We start from the raw sequence: 21421 nt of genomic DNA on the forward strand, positions 1-21421 counted from the left end.
ATAAATGCTATGTGAAGAGCAACAGCAGAATTTCTCAGCTGAGGTCTTCAGACGTCAATTAAGGCAGTCATGCAACTATTTCAGTGCGCTTAGAAAAGTAAAAGCACAACAGACCATATGCATTTAGCAATTGTTCATTTTATGTGTACAAAACACTAACATTATTTTGCACTGTCCATACATGTACATACTGTTATAATAATAACGCAATTTATAAGTCCCACTTTATATTAGGTGGCCATTACTATTTATAACAAAAAATAAATACAGTGTACACACTTTTTGTGATCACATTGTAGTGCACAGCACTGCTGGGATATGGGTCAGCTTAATAAAAAGTTTGGTAGTATGGGTGGGTTTAAGGGTTAGTTACGGTGTAAGGGATGATCTACAGTGTAATTATGATTGTAAAAACTGAAATGAAGTACATATTGTTATCAGTGCTGTACGTGGGCAACTGGAGCTAACCTAGCTAATTTAAAACAGCTAACAGGGCACATTTAGGGCACATAACTTTGTTTTCCAGCGTGCTATTGAAAACAATCATGTCTCTTACACTGCACGACCCTAAGTGACTCTGTTAGCAGCGATCTGGCAGAATAAGCAGGTAGGAGGCAGCACTGTCAGGACCACACCACTGGGTTAAGTTCACCAAAAATATTTTCAAGAAAGATTTATTGTTATTTATTGAGTATTGCTTTTAGTGGGCAAAAGTTTATTATTATTGATAAATATATGCTATGAGGACATTAGTATTTTTATTTAAATATTTTTTTTATATTTAATTTTTCCAAATCATTAGAAGTGAGAGATTTTGACAGTTTAATTACATTTTTTAATAATTGTATTTATGTAATTTTTTACGCTGATAAAACTATTGTTATTTTAATTTCAAATTAGCAGTGTTTTTGAACATTATATATCACAAAGTATCACTGTTTTTACAAAAATATTAAAAAGCTGCTCAAATCAAAATGCGCATTGATTAAATATTTATATTCATGCATAATATTACAGTACACACATATTAAAGAAAAATATTTACAGTAAATCACCCTACAGTAATTTTTATGATTTTGATCAGTGTGATCAGGTGAGATTTTACCCTTATTGTCATTAATATCTTTACAGTACACAAATATTGAACAAAAATATATACAGTAAGTCACCCTACTGTAATTTTAAGATTTTAAACGGTGTAGTACATGCATACAGGCCAGACTAACGTGCTACAGGTGAAATCTTACCCATATTTTCATTCATAATTTTACAGTACACAAACATTGAAGAAGAATATGTACAGTAAATTACCCTACTGTAATTTTATGCCCTTAAAGGGTGTAGTACATTTATATTGTCTAAACTGACGTACTACGGATGAGAATTTACCCATATTTTCTTTCATATTTTTACAGTACACAAACATTGAACAAAAATATTAACAGTAAATCATCCTACTGCAATGTTATGATTTTAAGGGTGTAGTACATTCATACAGACCAGACGGACTTACTACAGGTGGACATTTACCCATATACAGGCCCGTAGCCAGCCTAGTAAAAGGGGTGGTTCTTTTTTCTCAAAAAGTGGACCTTTTTGCAATTATATGTCTCAGTTTTAACTAAGATTTAAATAATGCATTTTAGTGATTTCAAGCAGTACTTTTTTTGCTGGATTAGTTAGTCAGACTAACTAATCCAGCAAAAAAGTACTGCTTGAAATAGTGCTGGCTATAGTGCTGTGGGTCAGGTCATTACAACATGTAGATAATTAAAAAAATATAATTACACTTTAAAAAAATGTACACAGTAAGTGCCATGTACCAAAATTATACCACTTAATATAAAGTGGGACCAAATTGGATATAAATTATGTCAAATTATAAGCAACTTATGCCTCCTTTTAAAATAGGGGTGCTGAACCCTGTTCCAGAAGATCTGCCATCCTGCAGATTTCAGTTGCAACCCATATTAAACAGACGTGCCTGTAATTATCAAGTGCTGTTCAGGTCCTAATTAACTGGTTCATGTGTGTTTGATCAGACTTAGAACTCTGTAGGAAGGTAGATCTCCAGGAACAGGGTTGAGCCCCCCTGTTAAATATTTAAATATTTGATGTCCCTAGAGTGTGTGTGTGTATGTAAAGTTTCAGCTGAAAATACCACAGAGATTGTTTTATAACCCTTTGAAACTGACCATTTTAGGCTTTGATCCTAATTGTGCTGTTTTGGTGACTGTCACTTTAAATTTAAATGAGATAGTGCTCTTTTCAAAAGAGGGCGGGGCTACAAATACCTGTGTGTCAGCATAGTGTCAGATTCATACCAAGACTCCTATGATAATTATGTAGGGATCACCACTAGTGGGTGGGGCTTGCCCCCGCTAATGACATCACAAAAAGGGAGAATGTCAATCTAAGTGTTTCTGCAGACTGTTTTTATCAAGTGTGATTCTAAAAATTTAAATTAATAAATTGTCACCATTGGAAGCTGCTTATTTTCACAGACTGTTGCCACAAAACTGTGTTTAAACCCCTTATAAAAGTGATTTTTGCATAACAGGTCCCCTTTAAGTGAATATGGATCATTGCTAATAATTAGTATTACATTGAAACAGATAATCAATGACAAACTGATGTGTAACCACACCCTAATAAATGTCTGTATAATACATACAGTAAACATTATGTATAATACATACAGTAAACATTAGTCAAGAGAAGCAGCACAGGAAGTAATTATAGAAAAGTTGACAGTGTTACTGTGGACAGCCACACTTCACAGTCAGAAGGGAATCGATAAGGTGAAGTTTGACATGATTCAAGGACTCTCTGTAATGGTTTGAAGAGAGCTCTGTAGGGAACCGCCTGCTCAATGTGCCGGTTTAACATAAATCAATCTGTTCTGCTCTGACTGAACAAACAAAAACATGCGAAAAAAAGTGAACATGTATCACGTTATTCATGGTGTTCACGTAGGAGGCACAGTTTTGAGTCTGCTTCAGGTCATTTCCCCATCTGGTTCAGATCTCAGTTATTGATGAACACTGTCCAAACTGTTCCCTGCTGATTTTGCAAGAAGCTGCATGATCATTTATACTGTCAAGCTCATAAATTAATTGAAAAACCTTTAGTTCATGCAGTGTTTTGAAAGTGTGTCAATATATCACATTCAAGACTGCAATTGCTCTCTGTGAGGATTGGGTCAAATCGAAGATATTAATTGAAATGTTCCCTTCTATCATAACATATTACTGCCAAACAGAAGTGTAGTTTTGGTTTGAACATTCAGGCTGGTAGCCAGGTTGGTTCAGGAATTCCCATTTTTTTTTTCTTTGTAGAAAATCACAAGGAAGCAAAGAAAAGTTATGGTGGTGGAGGAGGTCTCCCGAGTGGAGCAGGAGTGCTACTTTATAAAGGCTGTTGCACAGGGCAAGCAAGGAGCATGGACCCGCTGGGAGGATGTCGTGAACAGGGCCATATCCTGGGCAGATATTTGGAGAACTCCACAGTCACGGCTGAGTTTTCTCGTAAGAGCAGCATACGATACACTCCCCTTCCCCTGTAACCTTTTCCAATGGTTTGGTCCTGAGGACAAATGCCTCCTGTGCGATAAAGCCAATGCAGGCCTGCAACATTTCCTGTCGGGATGCAACGTTGCACTGGCGCAAGGCCGTTTTAGATGGCGGCACAAACAGGTGCTAAGAAAGCTGGCAGAGCATCTTGAAAAATGCAGAGTAGAAGCAAACGCAACATCAGCATGTCCTCTGCCAAATATTAGGTTCCTCAGACCAGGAGAAGGGGGGCATATCACAGGTACAGAGAGAACTAGGTGCCTGCTCGTGCCTGGAAAGAGGTGGGAGATGCGCGTTGACTTGGACTCTCAGCTTATCTTTCCATTGGAGATCACAGAAACAACTCTAAGACTAGACGCAGTGATTTGGTCAGCAGTGGCTAAGAAGGTTCTGGTGATTGAGCTGACTGTGCCATGGGAGGAGAGAATGGCAGCGGTGCATGAGTTCAAGTGGCACAAGTACTCAGACTGAGCAGCAGAATGCAGAGTCGAGGATTGGACGTCGACAGTACATCCCATAAAAGTTGGGTGCAGAGGATTCGTTGGGAAGTCTGTAATTCATCTTCTCCACGCTGCCGGGCATCTGGAAGGAGTCTGAGGAGAGCTGTTAAGCAGTTGGCAGAGTAGGCAGAGAAGGCAAGCTACTGGATGTGGCTACGAAGGAGGGACAAAAATTGGGTGCAGTACCCCATTAAAGGCAGCTGCAGGGGGTGGCGGGGAGATGTCCCCACAAGCCACTGTCCCCCCACCGGGAGGTGTACTGGATAGGGGGCGAAACATCAGTGAACAATGGTACCAGCAGGTGGACCCTGCAGCTGACCCAGAAGTGCACTGGAGGAGGTGCGGCAGGAAAATTTGCATATGAAACTAATTCAACAAAATAAAGAATTTTGTAACAGAAACTTTGTTATTCACATTATCATTAATAAAATGCCTCCAAATTATTCATTAATTCGTTCATTTTCTTTTTGGCTTAGTCCCTTTATTAATCCGGGTTCGCCACAGCGGAATGAACCACCAACTTATCCATCACGTTTTAACGCAGCGGATGCCCTTCCAGCCACAACCCATCTCTGGGAAACATCAACACACACTCGTACACTACTGACAATTTAGCCTACCTAATTCACCTACACTGCATGTCTTTGGACTGTGGGAGAAACCGGAGCACTCGGAGGAAACCCACACGAACGCAGGGAGAACATGCAAACTCCACACAGAAACGCCAACTGACCCAGCTAGGGCTCGAACCAGCAACCTTCTTTCTGTGAGGTGACAGAATTACAAAATGTGCCACTGCGTCGCCGAAAGCAACATCAAATCAAGTCAAATAAAGTGTAAAGCAGAAGCTGGACATTTCCATTTTAGAGCAATGGAGGGGGACTTCACTACTTTATCCACAAACTCTCAATGCATTCAGAACCTTTTTTAAAAGTTACAAAATATACTGATACTGATGCACACATATTATTGCATATTGTAATTATTGGGAATGTAGCAAGTCCAAGAGTTATAATAGAGGGTTATCTCCAACCCATTCCCTCATAATCTACACCCCTGCTGTCAAATCTCACACATACACATTTGAATCCAAAAGAAGCTGAGCTTTTGAATATCTCCGTGATCATGAATATCTTTTAGATTTTACATCTACAGCAAAGGGTCAATGAAAAACTATTTGCATATCCATTTCCATGTGCTTATTTCTCATGCAATGCTAATAAATGATTTCAGAAGGAGTACATTGTGGATTCCTTTTATCGTGTTTTTATGGAGGCTGTGCGATGCGTAAAGGAAGTCAAACAGATTTGGTGTAGAACCTTTTAACGTTGAGAGTTTGGTTAAATGGGTAAATTCAATTCATTTAAGACTCACTTCTATGAAACTTACCTTAGACAGACTACAATTAAATGAACCGAGGATGACGCAAATCTGAGCTGAATGTAATTAAGGCAAAAGAAGCACATCTGAAAGCTTGAGTAAAAGGGTTCTTGTGCCTACACATGTGAATATGAGAACTCTTTCATCTCAGTTTTCACGTTGTCTCTTACCATTATGTTTATTCTTCCGGGCCACTTAAAATGCTCACTCTTTGCACACTCAGGAGGACCGATGGCAGAGGAAGCGAGAGAGTCCGGGCCCGATCCTCTCTCGCTTCCTCTGCCATCGGTCCTCCTTTTATGGTCCAGAGCTCCTTCTGTGGGATCCGTGGGATCCGCAGGTGCGCACCGCAGGTGTATCCACTTACGTGGTGGCCTCACCCCGTTCCCACGGCTCTCGGCCACGCCCCCTCGCCACAATGTGCTTAAAGGGGCTCATAATTTTGTCCCAAAAATTTTTTTTTTTTTTAAATTAAAAACTTACTTTTATTCTAGCCGAAATAAAAACTATAAGACTTTCTCCAGAAGAAAAAATATTATCAGACATACTGTGAAAATTTCCTTGCTCTATTAAAAACCATTTGGGGAATATTTAAAAAAAAAATTGAAAGGGGGCTAATAATTCTGACTTCAACTGTGTGTATATATATATATATATATATATATATATATATATATATATATATATAAATAATTATATTATTATATATATATATTACACTAGTTTCTGAGATTACAATATATATATATATATATATATATATATATATATATATATATATATATATATATATATATATATATATTTATTTATTTTTTTATAATTTTTCTTATAATCTCGGAAAATAGTGTAATCACTTATCATATTTTATTCAACACAATCTCACAGAAATTCATAACTTTTTGATTTTGTGGCAAATAAATATATACCTATATAATATATATAAAAGCATGTTCAGTGTGATCGGCCCTCTTATTGTGTTTCTGTCACTCTAATATCAAAGTGAAACACTAAACCTACAAACAGTTCTGTCCAAACAGCTTACAAAAGCTCGTTTTCATCATATAGGTGCCCTTTAAATGATAAACTACTTTTTAAAAACATTTTTAATAACATTTCACAATCTTACTGTATTTTTTGATGAAATAAATGCAGCCTTGGTGCAATAAGCTTATTTCAAAACATTATAAAATTGTACTGACCCCAAATTTTAGACCGGTCGTGCATATATTTAAGGTAACACTTTTTAGTATGTGTAACAATTCTCACTAATAACTACTGGCTTACTATCTGCATATTATTAAGATTACCATCTGTTTCTTATTACTTACAAAGCACGTATTCTGCATGATCTTATTCTGCATCTCTAATTCCTAAACCCAACATCAACATGAATAACTATTAATAAGCAGCAAATAAATACTTCATAAAGGCATAGATACTTGTTTGTTAATATTGAGAAATCTTCAGCTTAGTCCCTTTTATTATCAGGGGTTGCTACAGCGGAATGAACCACCAACTTATCCAGAATATGTTTTGCGCAGTGGATGCGCTTGCAGCCATAACCAAGTACTGGAAAACACTCATACACTCTCGCATTCACACACATAAGCTGCGTCCCAAATCGCATACTTATGCACTATTCTACGCCATTTTGTAGTATAAATAGTGTAAGTAGTGTGTTCACACTGAAAACTCTAAAAATAATAAGTGCACTTTAATTTCCCGGATGATGCACTCATTCAGCCGCTAAAATGAAGTGTGTAATGATGGACACTTCACGCACTCAACGACCGCAGGTTTGCCTACGTAGCGGAAGAGGCGGAGCTATCGGACGCACTTGTTGGATAACTTTATTTATTTTGGATGGTGAAAACAAAATTCTTCTACGAGAGTGATTATAGCGCCTCCCGATGGTGAATGCGGCAACACTCACGGCAGGTAATATTTGATAATTCGGTCGTTTATTTCACTGATTTGGCGTCCGTCAAACGTCATCAGGAAAACGGTTTGAATTTCCGCTTAGTAAAAAAACATTAGTGTGCCATTTGGGACGACACTACATGCATATACTATCCTGTTGAGTGTGTAAGTGCATAAGTACATAGTGCATGAGTGCATAGTGTATAGTGTGCCATTTGGGACGCAGCTATACACTACAGCCAGTCTATTCAATTCACCTGTACCACATGTCTCTGGACTTAAGGGGAAACCGGAGCACCCAGAGGAGAACAAGCAAACTCCACACAGAAATCCTAACTCACCTGGGACTCAAACCAGCGACCTTCTTGTTGTGAATCGACAGTGCTAACCACTAAGCCACCGTGCTGCCCCTGACCAAATTAATTTATCTAAATAAATTAATTGAATAAATGCTGTAAGAAAAACTTTTCCAGCTATTCTACACTAATAATAATTCAGTCATTCCATGACAAAAATACAAATAAATCACATGATATATAACAAAATAATTACAACAAAATACAGTTCAAAATAAATCGTAAACATAGGGATGTATTGTACACAAGCATTGCAGCACACCAAACAGTCTAGTTATGAAAACTGCTGTTCTTACCTTATAGAGTCAGTCCTTATGTCCGGTTTACAGAAAAATCTGAAGTCTGAGAGCCATCAGCCTTGGTTTTGGAGGGAAAGCAAACAGTAGACTATGAAAAGAGCGGAGGAGGTCGAGAAGTCATGGTGCGCGAGTGAACATGTACTATGCCTGCTGCAGCAGCAGCGGGGAAACATACTGAGAGACACAAATCACAGCGGTGGCGCTCCGAGACGCCTGCTATGAAAGATTCACTCTCTCCCTCTACTATCTCCCTCACTTTCCCCTGCTCACCCCCACCCTCTTTCTGTTCCTGTCCTTCTTCTCTCCTCCTCCTCTTGTAACTAATCCTGCTTTTTGCATCGACTCGCATCTCACATCTCTCACTCAAGTCCTCTCTGTCTTCCTACAAAAGCTTGCTATTCATTTCTGTTCTTGATCAGTCTGAGAGAAAAGTCCTCGATTAGCTGGTGGTGCTGCTGGTTTGGAAAATGAGTCCGAATATGCCATGCAGCTTCAGAAGTCTCTTTCAAGTCGGCAGAGAGGACATCAAAGAAAACAATGGAAGTGCACATCTTTCCATTATCTACGCTCATAGTTTCCATCATCCTCTAGAAGACACTTGATCATTTTCTGGAAGGTTTGCACTAAGTGCGTCCTTTGTTTTAAATCTCTAACTGTTTGAGGGTTCATTTTATTTCTACCAAGTTATGTTTTTAACATTTTTTCTTTACTTAGACACAGTGTAAAGGGTATTGCCAAGAGGAATACTGGAATAAAAGCTGGCTTTCAGTCGCTGGTTGACCGCAGCACAACCGCGCTGCACGTCTGATCTCTTCCCTCAAGGCTGTCAGCTTCAACCACTGGCAGCGGTTTGTGAATAGATGAAGTTGCCTCTTGAGGAAAATCAATATGTGATCCAGAACCAATCAACACTAAAACCTCAACTACAGGCCAAACTAAGCATCACCAAATGGGTTTCTTGCGATCAACCATTTTAACGCCCTATTCACACGGGGCGTCAGCGTCACCGCTTCCCATTCACTTTGAATGGGTGACGTCAGGCGTTGCCGAACTGCATTGTGGATCCGTCGGCGCCGCTTCAGAAGCGTTCCTCGCTGCAGAAGTTGGGACCAGCTCAACTTTTCAAGCGCCGACGGAAGCGTCAGCCAATCAGATCGCTGTATGCAAATACACAGCTCAGACAGTGGCCTATTGCTGACTGAATTTCATTGGCTGACGCTTCTATGACGATCGTTTCAGCTCCAACTTCAGACACGCCCTCTGTCAAGCGTTGACGCTGAAGCCCCGTGTGAATAGGGCGTTAAAGCAATTACCAGGGTTTTTATTTACCCAGTTGAAGTCAGAATTATTAGCCCTCTGTTTATTTTTTTCTCCAATTTCTGTTTATTGGAAACAGGATTTTCTTTTCAACATAATAGTTTTAATAACTCATTTCTAATAACTGATTTTTTGTAATCTTTGCCTTGATGACTATATAATAAAATCATACGTGCCTGTCAGTGACTCGGCCCCAGTCATTCCCCTCGCTGGCCAGCAGAGGCCGCCATCTCCGGACTTCTAGCATTACATCATCCACTTACACTGATCGTGCACACCTGATCCAGATTCCAGTTAACGACCCACGTACCCTTTATAAGCCGCACTCAAACACTCAGTCAGTGCGAAGTCTTGTTTAGCCCCGGCCAGCATTACTGAGCGTTATTTTCCTGCCTGATCTCCTGTGTATTACTCCAGCCCGTTTCTGACTCTGCTTCGCCTTTTGCCTGCCCACGACCCAAGCCTGATACACGGACTCTGATACTCGCTACCTGCCCACGACCCAAGCCTGATACACGGACTCTGATACTCGCTACCTGCCCACGACCCAAGCCTGATACACGGACTCTGATACTCGCTGCCTGCCCTCGACTCAAGCCTGATACACGGATTCGGAATCACGCCGCCTGCCTTTGACCCAGGCCCGGTAAATCACTCTGTGTCTGTCTGCCGCCAGCCTTGAGAACATTACTACTACTGTTGATGTGTGTTTGCAACTTTGTGCATATTGAGTGTTTGAGTAAGAGTGTGATAAATAAATACTGCATAATGGATCCTTCCGTGTCAGTCTCCTCGTTACAGTGCCATTTCTCGTAAATCCTCCATTTTGGGTACAAGTATCTTAAAGTCCTTCTCATCCTTGAGAGAAGCCAGTTGGCTTGACTGACCCACCAACCCCCTTCCCTAAACCCAATCATTAGTGTTTTCAAAAGCAAACTAGTAAAGAAAAAGAACATACTTCTCATTTCTCAAAAATGTATCCTTGGGCACATTTTCCTTGACTGAACTCTAAACTGGCAAAACGTAAAATACTTAAGTTTTCTTAAGTATTTAAGAAATCATCAGGCTGGTGGAACCCATGCAACCTTTAACTCTGACAAGGTGTCTAGTACCATCCTTCTTCCCTAAACCCAACCGATATTATTTTCAAAAGTACCAATCCTTCCACCCACTTCCCTAAACCCAATCAACAGTGTTTACAAAAGCAAGTTTTTTGACGTTTTTTTTGTCAACCGTTTTTTGCTGGACTCGAACCACATCGAACTCCTCTCTGCATCTCTGGTCTGCCGATTTACGCAGCCAGCCACGGGACAAACTATTAACAGCAGGAAAGACGTCCATACAGAGGTAAGCGATCAGCTGGTAAGCGGCAAAAGGAACGGCATTGTCACGATTCTCACTCACCATACTTATGGACTACAATTCCGCCATTCCTGGACTACATATTCATACATGCACTTCGCCCAGACACACATGCTTACTCATCTAGACTGATTACATTCACACCACCTGAGGATTGTCAGAGACTGATTGTACACACTATTTAAGCCACACACTCACCCATTCAGTTTGCAGAGTCTTGTTTATCTTTAGATGACATTACAACGCGTTACTCCTGCTAGTTTTCCTGTGTTTCAACCTAGGCTTGTATTCTTGTTCTCCCTGCCTGCCGCCTGCCTTTTTGACCTCTCGTTTGTTACCGATTACGATTCTAGACTGCCTACACATACCCGTTTGCAACTGTATTAACCATTGCTTGCCTGACGACAAATAAACCTGCATTTGGATCTTACCCCAGTTGTATGTGTCACTCCCTGAGGTTACAGGCATCATACCGCCTTCTAGTGTTCATTTTAAAGATGAAATGCCGCCATATGTACCTCTGACTACATAATTCGTGGTCTCCAGAAACATATATAGGGGTATGTGTTCAGAATGAGCTATCTCTTTAAGTGTTTGGATTTGAAACAGTATTTTGGTGCAGTCGACTTTTGTTGACAGGGCCAGCAATAGAAAACAGCTATGTTGTGTAATGGTTTTGTAGTATAGCTGACACCTATCTTCTTGGTGCCAGAACACTGTGATTATCTTTTTATAGGTCTGAAATTGTGGACGATGGCACTGCCACACATGTTTGATTCCTCTTAGACATAGTCAGCCTGATGAATGCAAGGCTCTACTGTAGACTGTATTGCTCTTCTAATGACTGATTGGGAATCTCAGAATAGACAGGTTTATGTTCGCAGAGCTGGAGACAACACTACGGAATTCACTGATAACACAGTAATCTCCGGTCATGTATCGCAAACATGATCTAACCCTGAATCAAAAGGTGATTCATACTGCAATGACACAAAAACTGGGACTAGAGGCTTTTAGTGAGACAATCTGATAACAGACTCGACTAAAAAAAAAAGCAGCGCTGATTACATAAACGTTGACTTCTTGAGCCGATAAGTAAACTGTGTATGTCCCAGTTCCCCTCAACAATTAGCAGTTACAACAAGCATGTTTGATCTACAGAGACCAAGAAAGCAAAGCTTTAGCGAGTGCAGCTGCTGAACATGATGAATACTGCATATCATTTCCATGCATACTATATGTTGACTTATGATTTTTGTCTCTCCATCTGCTCCAACAGTGCACATTTCCACTAACACTGTTGAAAAATATGAGGTAAGACTTTAAAATAATGGTCGATTATGGCCAGTTTCCACTAAGTGGTTCGTTATGGTATGAGTCAGTACGGGTCACCTTTATCAGGCTTGCATTTCCACCGGCAAAAGGGTACCAATGGTCACATATCAGAAGACATATCACACTAACAAAACAGATGCTTTGTACATATAAACACTTGTGTATAATTGCTCATTACTAACCTTTTTATGAATATGATTTGATTATAACTGCAGATGAATGACGAAAGTGCAAAATAGCCTACTGTAATGTCTGCAATTCTATGAAATAAATATAAAATGAACATATATGGACACATACAGACCCTTACAGTCTCCAATATGTCACCAATTACAGAAAAACTACCCTACTGGAAAAAACAGCTTAAACCAGCCTAGGCTGGTTGGCTGGTTTTAGCTGGTCAACCAGGTTGGTTTTAGAGGGGTTTTAGCCACTTCCAGGCTGGTTTCCAGCTATTTCCAGCCTGGTCTTAGCTGGTGAGGCTGGGAGATGACCAGCAAAAACCAGCTTGACTAGCCTAGCCAGGCTGGGAGCCCAGCCAAAACCAGCTATGTCCAGCTTAAACCAGGCTGGTCAAGCTGGTTTTAGCTGGTCAATTTCCAGCCTGACCAGCTAAGACCAGGCTAGAAATGGCTGGAAACCAGCCTGGAAGTGGCCAAAACCCCTCTAAAACCAGCTTGGTTGACCAGCTTAAACCAGCCTAGGCTGGTTTAAGCTGTTTTTTTCAGCAGGGTAGACACATCCTATATTTATTCCTTGATTGGGTTCAAAAACAACATGCAACATATTACCCCAGTTACCTCTCACCTGTATCTTTAATCTTCAGCAGCACATGTAACCTCTGTTAGAAAGTAATTTCGGCATTCCGAGTTTATTATAGTCCAAAAGGTGATAATAATAGTTAAATAAGGCAGTTTATTCATGTTTTAGGTTGCTGAAAAAGTCATTTGCTCCTTTGTTTTTTCTGACTTCTCCTTAATTTTTTGTGTGTGTCAGTCTCGCTGTTCGTTATATCATCATTTCAAATATAGACACGCCAATCAAACCAATCCATAGATTTTCGATGATGTTCAAGGCTAGGGATTGGGATGACCATTCTAGAACTGTATCGTGTCTGAGCATGAATTGCTTGGTAGATCTAGAACTGTGCTGTTGGTCATTGTCCTGCTGAAACATCCAACCCTGTTATAACTTTAGCCTTTTGACTGATACATTGCTCTTCAGAATCTGCTGATACTGGGTGGAACCAACACAATCTCACGGCAATTTGTAACTTTTTCATTCAGTGGTTAATTGGTATGAATTCGTACAATCTAATTCGTACATTTTAGTATCCCCCAAGAGCAGTTGGGTTTAGGGGTGGAGTTAGGTGCCACGCCTCCTTTTTAAAATCTTACAATTTCATACAACTGAACTCGTACGAATTTGTAAAAATTAGCCACTAAACGTAAAATGGCAAAACGTAAAACACTTACGTCTTTTTGTGAGATCAGGCTGGTGGAACCCATGCAACCTTTAACTCTGACAAGGTTTCCAGTACCATTCTTCTTCCCTAAACCCAACCGACATTATTTTCAAAAGCGCCGATCCACCCACCCACTTCCCTAAACCTAATCAACAGTGTTTACAAAAGCAAGAGAAAAGCCCTTGCGGCAGCCTGATTTTCACCACATTTTCAGATTTTACCAGATTTTCACCTTGTTATGTACTTGTTTATTTGATTTTTTGGGCTTTTGTTTTTGTCATACCTGCTTTCTGGAACAGTTTTTTGCTGGACTCGAACCCCATCAAACTTCTCTCTGCATCTCCGGTCTGCCGATGTATGCAGATGTATACATGTGAGCTCTCTGGGGAAAGTGAAACCGCTTCCGCCTTAGATGGCTAACGTTTTGAGGCACAGGGTAGATACTGCTCTTCTCCTTTGTGGCTGTTCGTTAAGACGACGACAAGGTTTGTTTAAGCTCGGGTCAACCATAGCTTGTTATTATATGTATATATTACTATGGTGTAATATCTCGGCTGTGCATTTAAAAATGGCGCTTCCTTTGTTTTCATTCTCCTGGCTTGTGCACAAGCTAGTGACGTTCCTTTCGAAAAGGTACCCCAAAAGTAGTACGGTACAAGCTGAAATTGTGACACTTAGGGTAAGGGTTTAGTTAGCAGACAAGATGCAAGATGTTTTAAATCATAATGTGAAACACAGGCAATGATCTTGAGTTTTAACCCCTCTTTTCCCATTAATTTCCTGTTCTCTCACTAATGTCTTCCTCAGTAAATAAAACAAACATGACTATACCAGGGGTGTCCAGTCCTGCTCCTGGAGGATCAGTGTCTAGTGGTTTTGCTCCAACCATCTCCAACACACTGAAAGTTCACATTGAATTGGAAAACCCTGTTTAACTGGTAAGAAGTGTTGAGGTGTAATGGTTGACGTTTAAGACGTTGTTTAGGATGAAGCTTAACGGGTTTGAAAACCCCTGAATTAACTAATGACACAATCTGAATAAACTAAATTCACATTTTTATACTGAATACTTATTAAAAAATATAGTATAATAATATATTTACAGTGCGGGGTTAAAACATAAAGCAAAAGTTTAAATTTAGTCATTTGCAAATACTCATTTGGCAGCAAAACCTCCATCAAATATTTTCTTTTGTTGCCAATGCTTTCCATACTTATCAGAATTTTTAAGATGTTTTGTTAGCAAATTTCTCTAGGATTCATTCACATTTGATTCCTTCTTCTTGTAGCAAGAAATAGGCAATGTTTCTAATGTCAAATGAAGTCATCTTTAAGTCTGGAAAGCTTTTACAATGTAAACCATGTCAAGCTTAATATAAAAGAGAATAAAAATCCATAGTACTTTAGATAGTGGAACAATTCAGCATAGCCAACCCTGGCTCATTCCGATTACAGCCACTAGCTCTCTGCAACTCACATCGTCGCCCACTGAAGCTAAACTGTTAGTGAGGGTAGCAGGGGGTGCTCAACCTGCGGTCTGTGTGAGTCCTAATGCCCCAGTATAGTGACGGGGACGCTATATTGCTCAGTGAGCGCCGTCTTTTGGATGAGACGTTAAACCGAGGTCCTGATTCTCTGTGGTCATAAAAATCCCAGGATGTTCTTCGAAAAACAGCAGGGGTTTAAACCCGGCATCCTGGTCAAATCTGCCCACTGGCCTCAGTCCATCATGGCCTCCTAACCCTCCCCATATGATAATTGGTTTCATCAATCTGTCTCCCCTCCACCAATCAGCTGGTGTGTGGTGTGCGGTCTGGCGCAAAATGGCTGCCGTCATGTCATCCAGGTGGATGCTGCACACTGGTGGTGGATGAGGAGATCCCCCCCCCATTGTGTAAAGCGCTTTGAGTGCCCAGAAAAGCACTATATAAATGTAAGGAATTATTATTATCATTACATACCCCTATATAAACGTCTTGAGAGCACCAAATACGCAAATCCACCAGAGGCCCCTGTGTACGCTTTTTCAGATCTCAAATTTCTCTCGCGACTGACATTCACACCGGCTATTCTTGCGTAAATCCACCAGAGGCCACTGTCGACTAACTGACTGACTGATCAATGGGCCCACTCTCCTCCTTCCCTAAACCCAACTGATAGTGTTTTCAAAAGCAAGCCAGAAAAAGAAAAGCCCTTGCAGCAGCCTGATTTTTACCATGTTTTCAGATTTTACCACATTCTCACCCTGTTATTTACTTGTTTATTTTATTTTTTTGATTATTGTTTTTGTCTTACCTGCTTCTGGAATCGGTAAACAGGTTTAAGATACTGTCAATAAATATGTACGTTGGCTCTTTTTTGTATAATTCTTCATCAATAAACAAGAATAACCCATAATATGTCTCGTATTCAGTATAAAAGGACACTTGTAAGTACACTACTTGTTACTTTAATTTCACAAACGGTAATTTTTAGGCAAAGTATCGGATCGGTATCGGCAATACTTATTTTACTTGGTATTGGATCGGATAGGAAATCAGTGGTATCTCACATCACTAGAATCACACACAAGTCTACATACATGTTCTGCTGATTGGTCATGTGAGTAAAATTACACATGAACCCTTTTTTGTTCAAAACCACCTCAAGTTACAACCATTTTTTAAAATTTAATTAATTTTTTTTAATTAAATGATTTTTAATTTAAATTTGACATTCCCATCACTCGTTTTTCATGTGATAGTTCAAAATGCACATTACCACAGGCACATTAACCATCTACTGTGATGGACAGAAAGAAGATGGAGGTGTATTTATGATGTCATGCGATACTCTAAATCTTTAATCCTTACATAAATGCACAACCAGCTTAGAAGAGCCAGTTTTTATTTTCCTGGCAGGAAGCTTATTTTAACAAGGGCTATTGTGGCGTCCGTTGCTGCTTCCACATGTGCCTCTGGAGCCTCTCAAAGCTGGCATCTTTCAATCAGCTCCGTCTCAATGACGTGAGAGGGCTCTTTTTCTTTCCTTCACTGCAATTTTTCAAGGGTTATTCAGGCTCTCGTAATTCCCTCTCATGGCTGTCATGAGTATTTGCTTTTCCCTACAACGGCTGAGTCGACTTTAAAGATTGCGAGAAGAGCCTTACCCTACACCTTCTGTAATGCTCTCGTAATGCTGAAAAAGAAAAGCCTGCTCTGGCGAAACAAAAATAAACACATTAATCAAATTCCTTATGGTCTGAAAGGATCAAACAGAGCTCCCATCATTCCATAGAAATGCTCCAGGGCTCTGGCGCTGAAACTGTTTTCTTTTGATGGATCTTTTAACACATTCTGTTGACTGTAAGTAACACTGAATCTGAAAATATCTACTAACCTCAAATTTACTTATAATCAGAAGTTAACCCAGGCTCATTATGGAAATGTACCCAGGTCTACACTTCTGAGGACAGTGAAATACGTAACTGGAGGTACGTGAACGAGGTCTCTGTCTATGTGTGGCAAGGGGGCGTGGCCGAGAGCCATGGGAACAGAATGAGGCCGCGCATAAGTGGATGCACCTGTGGTGCGCACCTGCCTCAAATCCCATGGATGGAGCTCTGGACTATAAGAGGAGGAACGATGGCAGAGGAAGCCGAGAGAGGGCCGGGCCCGGGCATATTGTTTTACTTTTGCTTTCAGTTTGACGGCAGTCTCCGTGAGTAGCTGCCGTCCGTTTGTTTTGGTTTAGACTGCAGTCTCAGTGAGGAACTGCCGTCCCTGTTATTAATATATAATTTAAAACTGCGTCGGTTCTCTGCCTGCTTCTTACCGGCGGCCAAAGGGCCGTGAACTTTATTACACTTTGTTTTTTGATGATCTCAAATTTCTCTCACATGTCCTCTTCTTGAATAAATCCACCAGAGGGCGCACAATATACACTTCAGCCGACCAGGCCAGCTTGCTGACTGACTGACCCACCTCTCGGTCCTGGTGGGCCGGTGTCCCTACAGGGTTTAGCTCCAACTTGCCTCAACACACCTGCCTGGATGTTTCAAGTGTACCTAGTAAGACCTTGATTAGCTTGTTCAGGTGTGTTTGATTGGGGTTGGAGCTAAAACCTGCCAGACACCGGCCCTCCAGGAACAAGTTTGGTGACCACTGCCCTAGCGCTTTCAAAAGAAATCTGGAAAAAGAAAAGCTGTCACAGATTTCACCACAATTTCAGCCTGTTGTTTATTTATTATATTTTTTGTTAGTTTTACCTGGTTTCTGAAACTGTTCTTCACCGTACTGAAACCCTGTCGTAGCCGTCAACTCAGCTCCATGTCCCAAGTCCAAGTCCCAAGAGATACTGGCCAAACTGGTAACACCGGAAAACCATTTGTAAACCATTCGGAGGTAAGCAGTCAGCTGGTAACACTAAAATGAACCGAAGCATTGGCGGCCCAATACTGCCCCTTAGCATTTATTTTGAACACGAAATGCACCCATACATAATTCCCACACTCCAGAAATGTAGACAGGGGTACATATCCACAATGAGCCTGTGTTGGAAGTATGTCTATATGTATTATGGTTTTAATAATACCACAAGGAGAAGAACCACAAGGTATTGTTTTCATGGTCATAAATACTCTTCATCATGTTCCATGATAATCCAGGATCACGTCCTACTTGGCAAAATAACCCACACTGCACATATACATGCACATTTTATCAACAATTTTTGAAACTTGTATTGGTCCACTTTTGGGTGGCACATTGGTTAGCACTGTTGCCTCACAGCAAGAAGGTCACTGTTTTGTTAGGATGTTGTAATAAACACTTTAGCCATCAGTGCAGAGTAATAGATTTGATCTGACAAGTTATGGATGCCACTCATGCCGATTTAGTCATTAATGTGAGCTAATGACTCATTACAAACACTGCATTAGAAACACAAACAAACAAAAACATACTGTGTAAACATAAAACAAAAAAAACAACTGGAATTTAACTGGATTTTAAGTTTCATGATATGAACATCTTATTGAAGTAGTGTTACCATATTTTTATTTTACATTTATATGGGTGTTTTTCAATTTCATTTTTTTATATAAAAAATTCAGTTTACATATATATATATATATATATATATATATATATATATATATATATATATATATATATATATATATATAAATATATATATATATATATATATATATATATACACATACACACACACACACACACACACACACACACACACACACACACACACACATACATATATATATATATATATATATATATATACAGATACACATATATATATATATATATATATATATATATATATATATATATATATATATATATATATATATATATATATACACAGTTGAAGTCAGAATTATTAGCCCCACTTTGAATATTTCTTTCTTTTTTTTAAATATTTCCCAAATGATGTTTAACAAAGCAAGGAAATTTTCACAGTATGTCTGATAATATTTTTTCTTCTGCAGAAAGTTTTATTTGTTTTATTTTGGCTAAAATAAAAGCAGCTTTTAATTTTTTAAACACCATTTTAAGGACAATATTATTAGCCCCTTTAAGCTATATATTTTTCAATGGTCTGCAGAACAAACCATTATTATACAATAACTTGCCTAATTACCCTTACCTGCCTAGTTAACCTAATTAACCTAGTTAAGCGTTTACATTTCTGTATGAAAGTGTCTTGAAGAATATCTAGTAAAATATCATGTAGTCATCATGGCAAAGATAAAATAAATCAGTTATTAGAAATGAGTTATTAAAACTATTATGTTTAGAAATGAGTTGAGAAAATCCGTTAAACAGAAATTGGGGAAAATAAACATAATTCTGACTTTAACTGTTTCTCAGTCCTGGGATGTGACAGGAAGGGCTTCAGCCGTGAAAAACATCTGCCAGAGTAATTCTGCTGTGATGAGACCCCTGATAAATCAGGGACTAAGCTGAAGGAAAGTGAGTGAGTGATAATAACAGACATAAACATGATCTGTGTAGAGCAAATAATGCACTCTTTGATATTCACAAACCGATCCAAACACTGCCTCAGTTGTTAAGAAAAAGGAAGACTTGCGGATCTCGTGACATCTCTACAGATACAGATGGGACAGTACGTCAGTATCTCCTCATGGCCTGTTCAGCTGTTATTACTCTTGACCCTCGCTGAATGACTGCGCACAACCTCAGAACAGAAACACAATGAGCCCATCCTCTATAATCCTCAGCTATTAGTCAGTTGATGGTAGAGCGAGTGAGTCCCATGTGATGCTTGCGTAAATGGCATGCTCATAACAGATAGAATGTTTATGTTTATATTGCCCATGTGAGAAAGTACAGTTAAAACTGAGATGATCTGCGCAGTCTGTTTCATGATGTCCCACATGCTGATTTATCCCGAGGGGTGTTGCACAAAAAGAAATAAGAGATTAGCCTGAGATTTTCTATTTCAGCTATTCAGATTGAATTTAGCCCTGACTAAATTAAGCTAAATTCAATTACTACAAAGATGTCTTATTTTCCAGAGCGGGCCAAGATAGAGACCTAATCCTAGTGATTTACATGTTAGTTTTGCTGTCTTTGTTAGAAATCAATGTGTTTTACAGTCACTCTATGGCAGCGTTTCTCAACTGGTGGGTCGTGATCTAAAAGTGGGTCGCGGGAACATTTTCAGTGGGTCACGGAGTGTGTAATCAAAAAAACAACAAATGTTTAAAATTTAACTTATTTTGCTTATACCGACTTTTATTTTGAAATGCGTGCATGACAACCCTACCGTTTGACATGTGAAATTTCATTTAATTATTGCAACAAATATGTCGAAGCGCAAGTATGACCCCGAATATGTAAAGTATGGATATATATGTTGACGACAAAAAAGACTTAAAGCCTCATTGTCATATGTAGTGAGGTGCTCTCACAAGAGAGCATGAAATCTTCTCAATTAAAACAACATTTAGAAACCAGAAAACATGTTTTTTTAACAGTTTATTATTAACAGTATTTGTTGTTTTTACACTGTAATATTTCTATAATTTGATCCATTTTGTTAAATGACAGCAGTAAAATATAGTTTATTTGTAAGTCTTGGTGATGTTCTTATCTGTCACTACTTGTGTATGGTGACAAATAAATACAAATGAATTATAATTCCTTAAATTGTATTACAGTTCCTAAAAATTTGGCTCGAGGCTTGATGACCATGTAAAAATGTGGGTCCCATGGCTAAACCAGTTGAGAACCCCTGCTCTATGGGGTTGTTTACACTTGGTGACATTTATAGCTCGTTTCTGTAAATAACCAATAATTATTAAATAAAAAGTGGTGTATCTGACACTTTACTTGACATATCCTAGTAAAATCCGCATATAGCACAGGATTGACATTTTTTAAAATCATATTCATTTAGCGGAGATGCGTTTGTGTGGTCAAATGTAAATGTATCCATTTTCAGAAATCGGAAAAAAAGAAATTTAGTGACCAGGGGTCTGTTCTTCGTAGCTCGCTTAAATCATCTAAGATGATTTGGCAGATCCTTGATCTTTTAATCTTGATAACTGATCTCTGGCTAATTTGGTTCTTCAAACAAGTTCTTGAATCGGATCAAAATGTCTGGATGACTAACATCTCATCCAAAATATGGTGCCCACTGAGAGTATAGTGTCCCCTTCTCTTTACTTGGGGCATTAGAAGTAGGACTAACACCGACCACAGGTTGAGTGCTCTCTGCTGGCCTCACTAACACCACTTCCAACAGCAACCTAGTTTTCCATTGTGGCCACCCATCCAGGTACTGACCAGGCTCAGCCCTGCTTAGCTTCAGTGAGTAAACGGTCTCGGGCTGCAGTGTGATATGGCTGTGGCCACGGTCTTGTTCAGACACAACATCTTGAGGG

At 39.4% G+C, this 21421-nt stretch overlaps 1 protein-coding gene across 3 annotated transcripts in view; it reads right to left on the minus strand.

Moving 5' to 3' along the window:
- Positions 1–21421, minus strand: part of opn7b (opsin 7, group member b) — a 108867-nt gene that overhangs the window by 69662 nt on the left and 17784 nt on the right. For 2 of the 3 annotated variants that reach the window (XR_015522567.1, XM_087304976.1), the window contains exon 1: positions 8028–8996. The exons of the other annotated variant lie outside the window; for it this stretch is intronic. The gene's annotated coding sequence lies outside the window, so the exon portion shown is untranslated. Of the gene's footprint in view, positions 1–8027; positions 8997–21421 lie in introns of those variants that run through there. 3 annotated transcript variants of the gene reach the window in all.

Source organism: Danio rerio, chromosome 23, assembly GCF_052040795.2.
Source record: "Danio rerio strain M-AB ecotype USA chromosome 23, GRCz13ab, whole genome shotgun sequence".
Classification (NCBI taxonomy): Eukaryota; Metazoa; Chordata; class Actinopteri; order Cypriniformes; family Danionidae; genus Danio; species Danio rerio.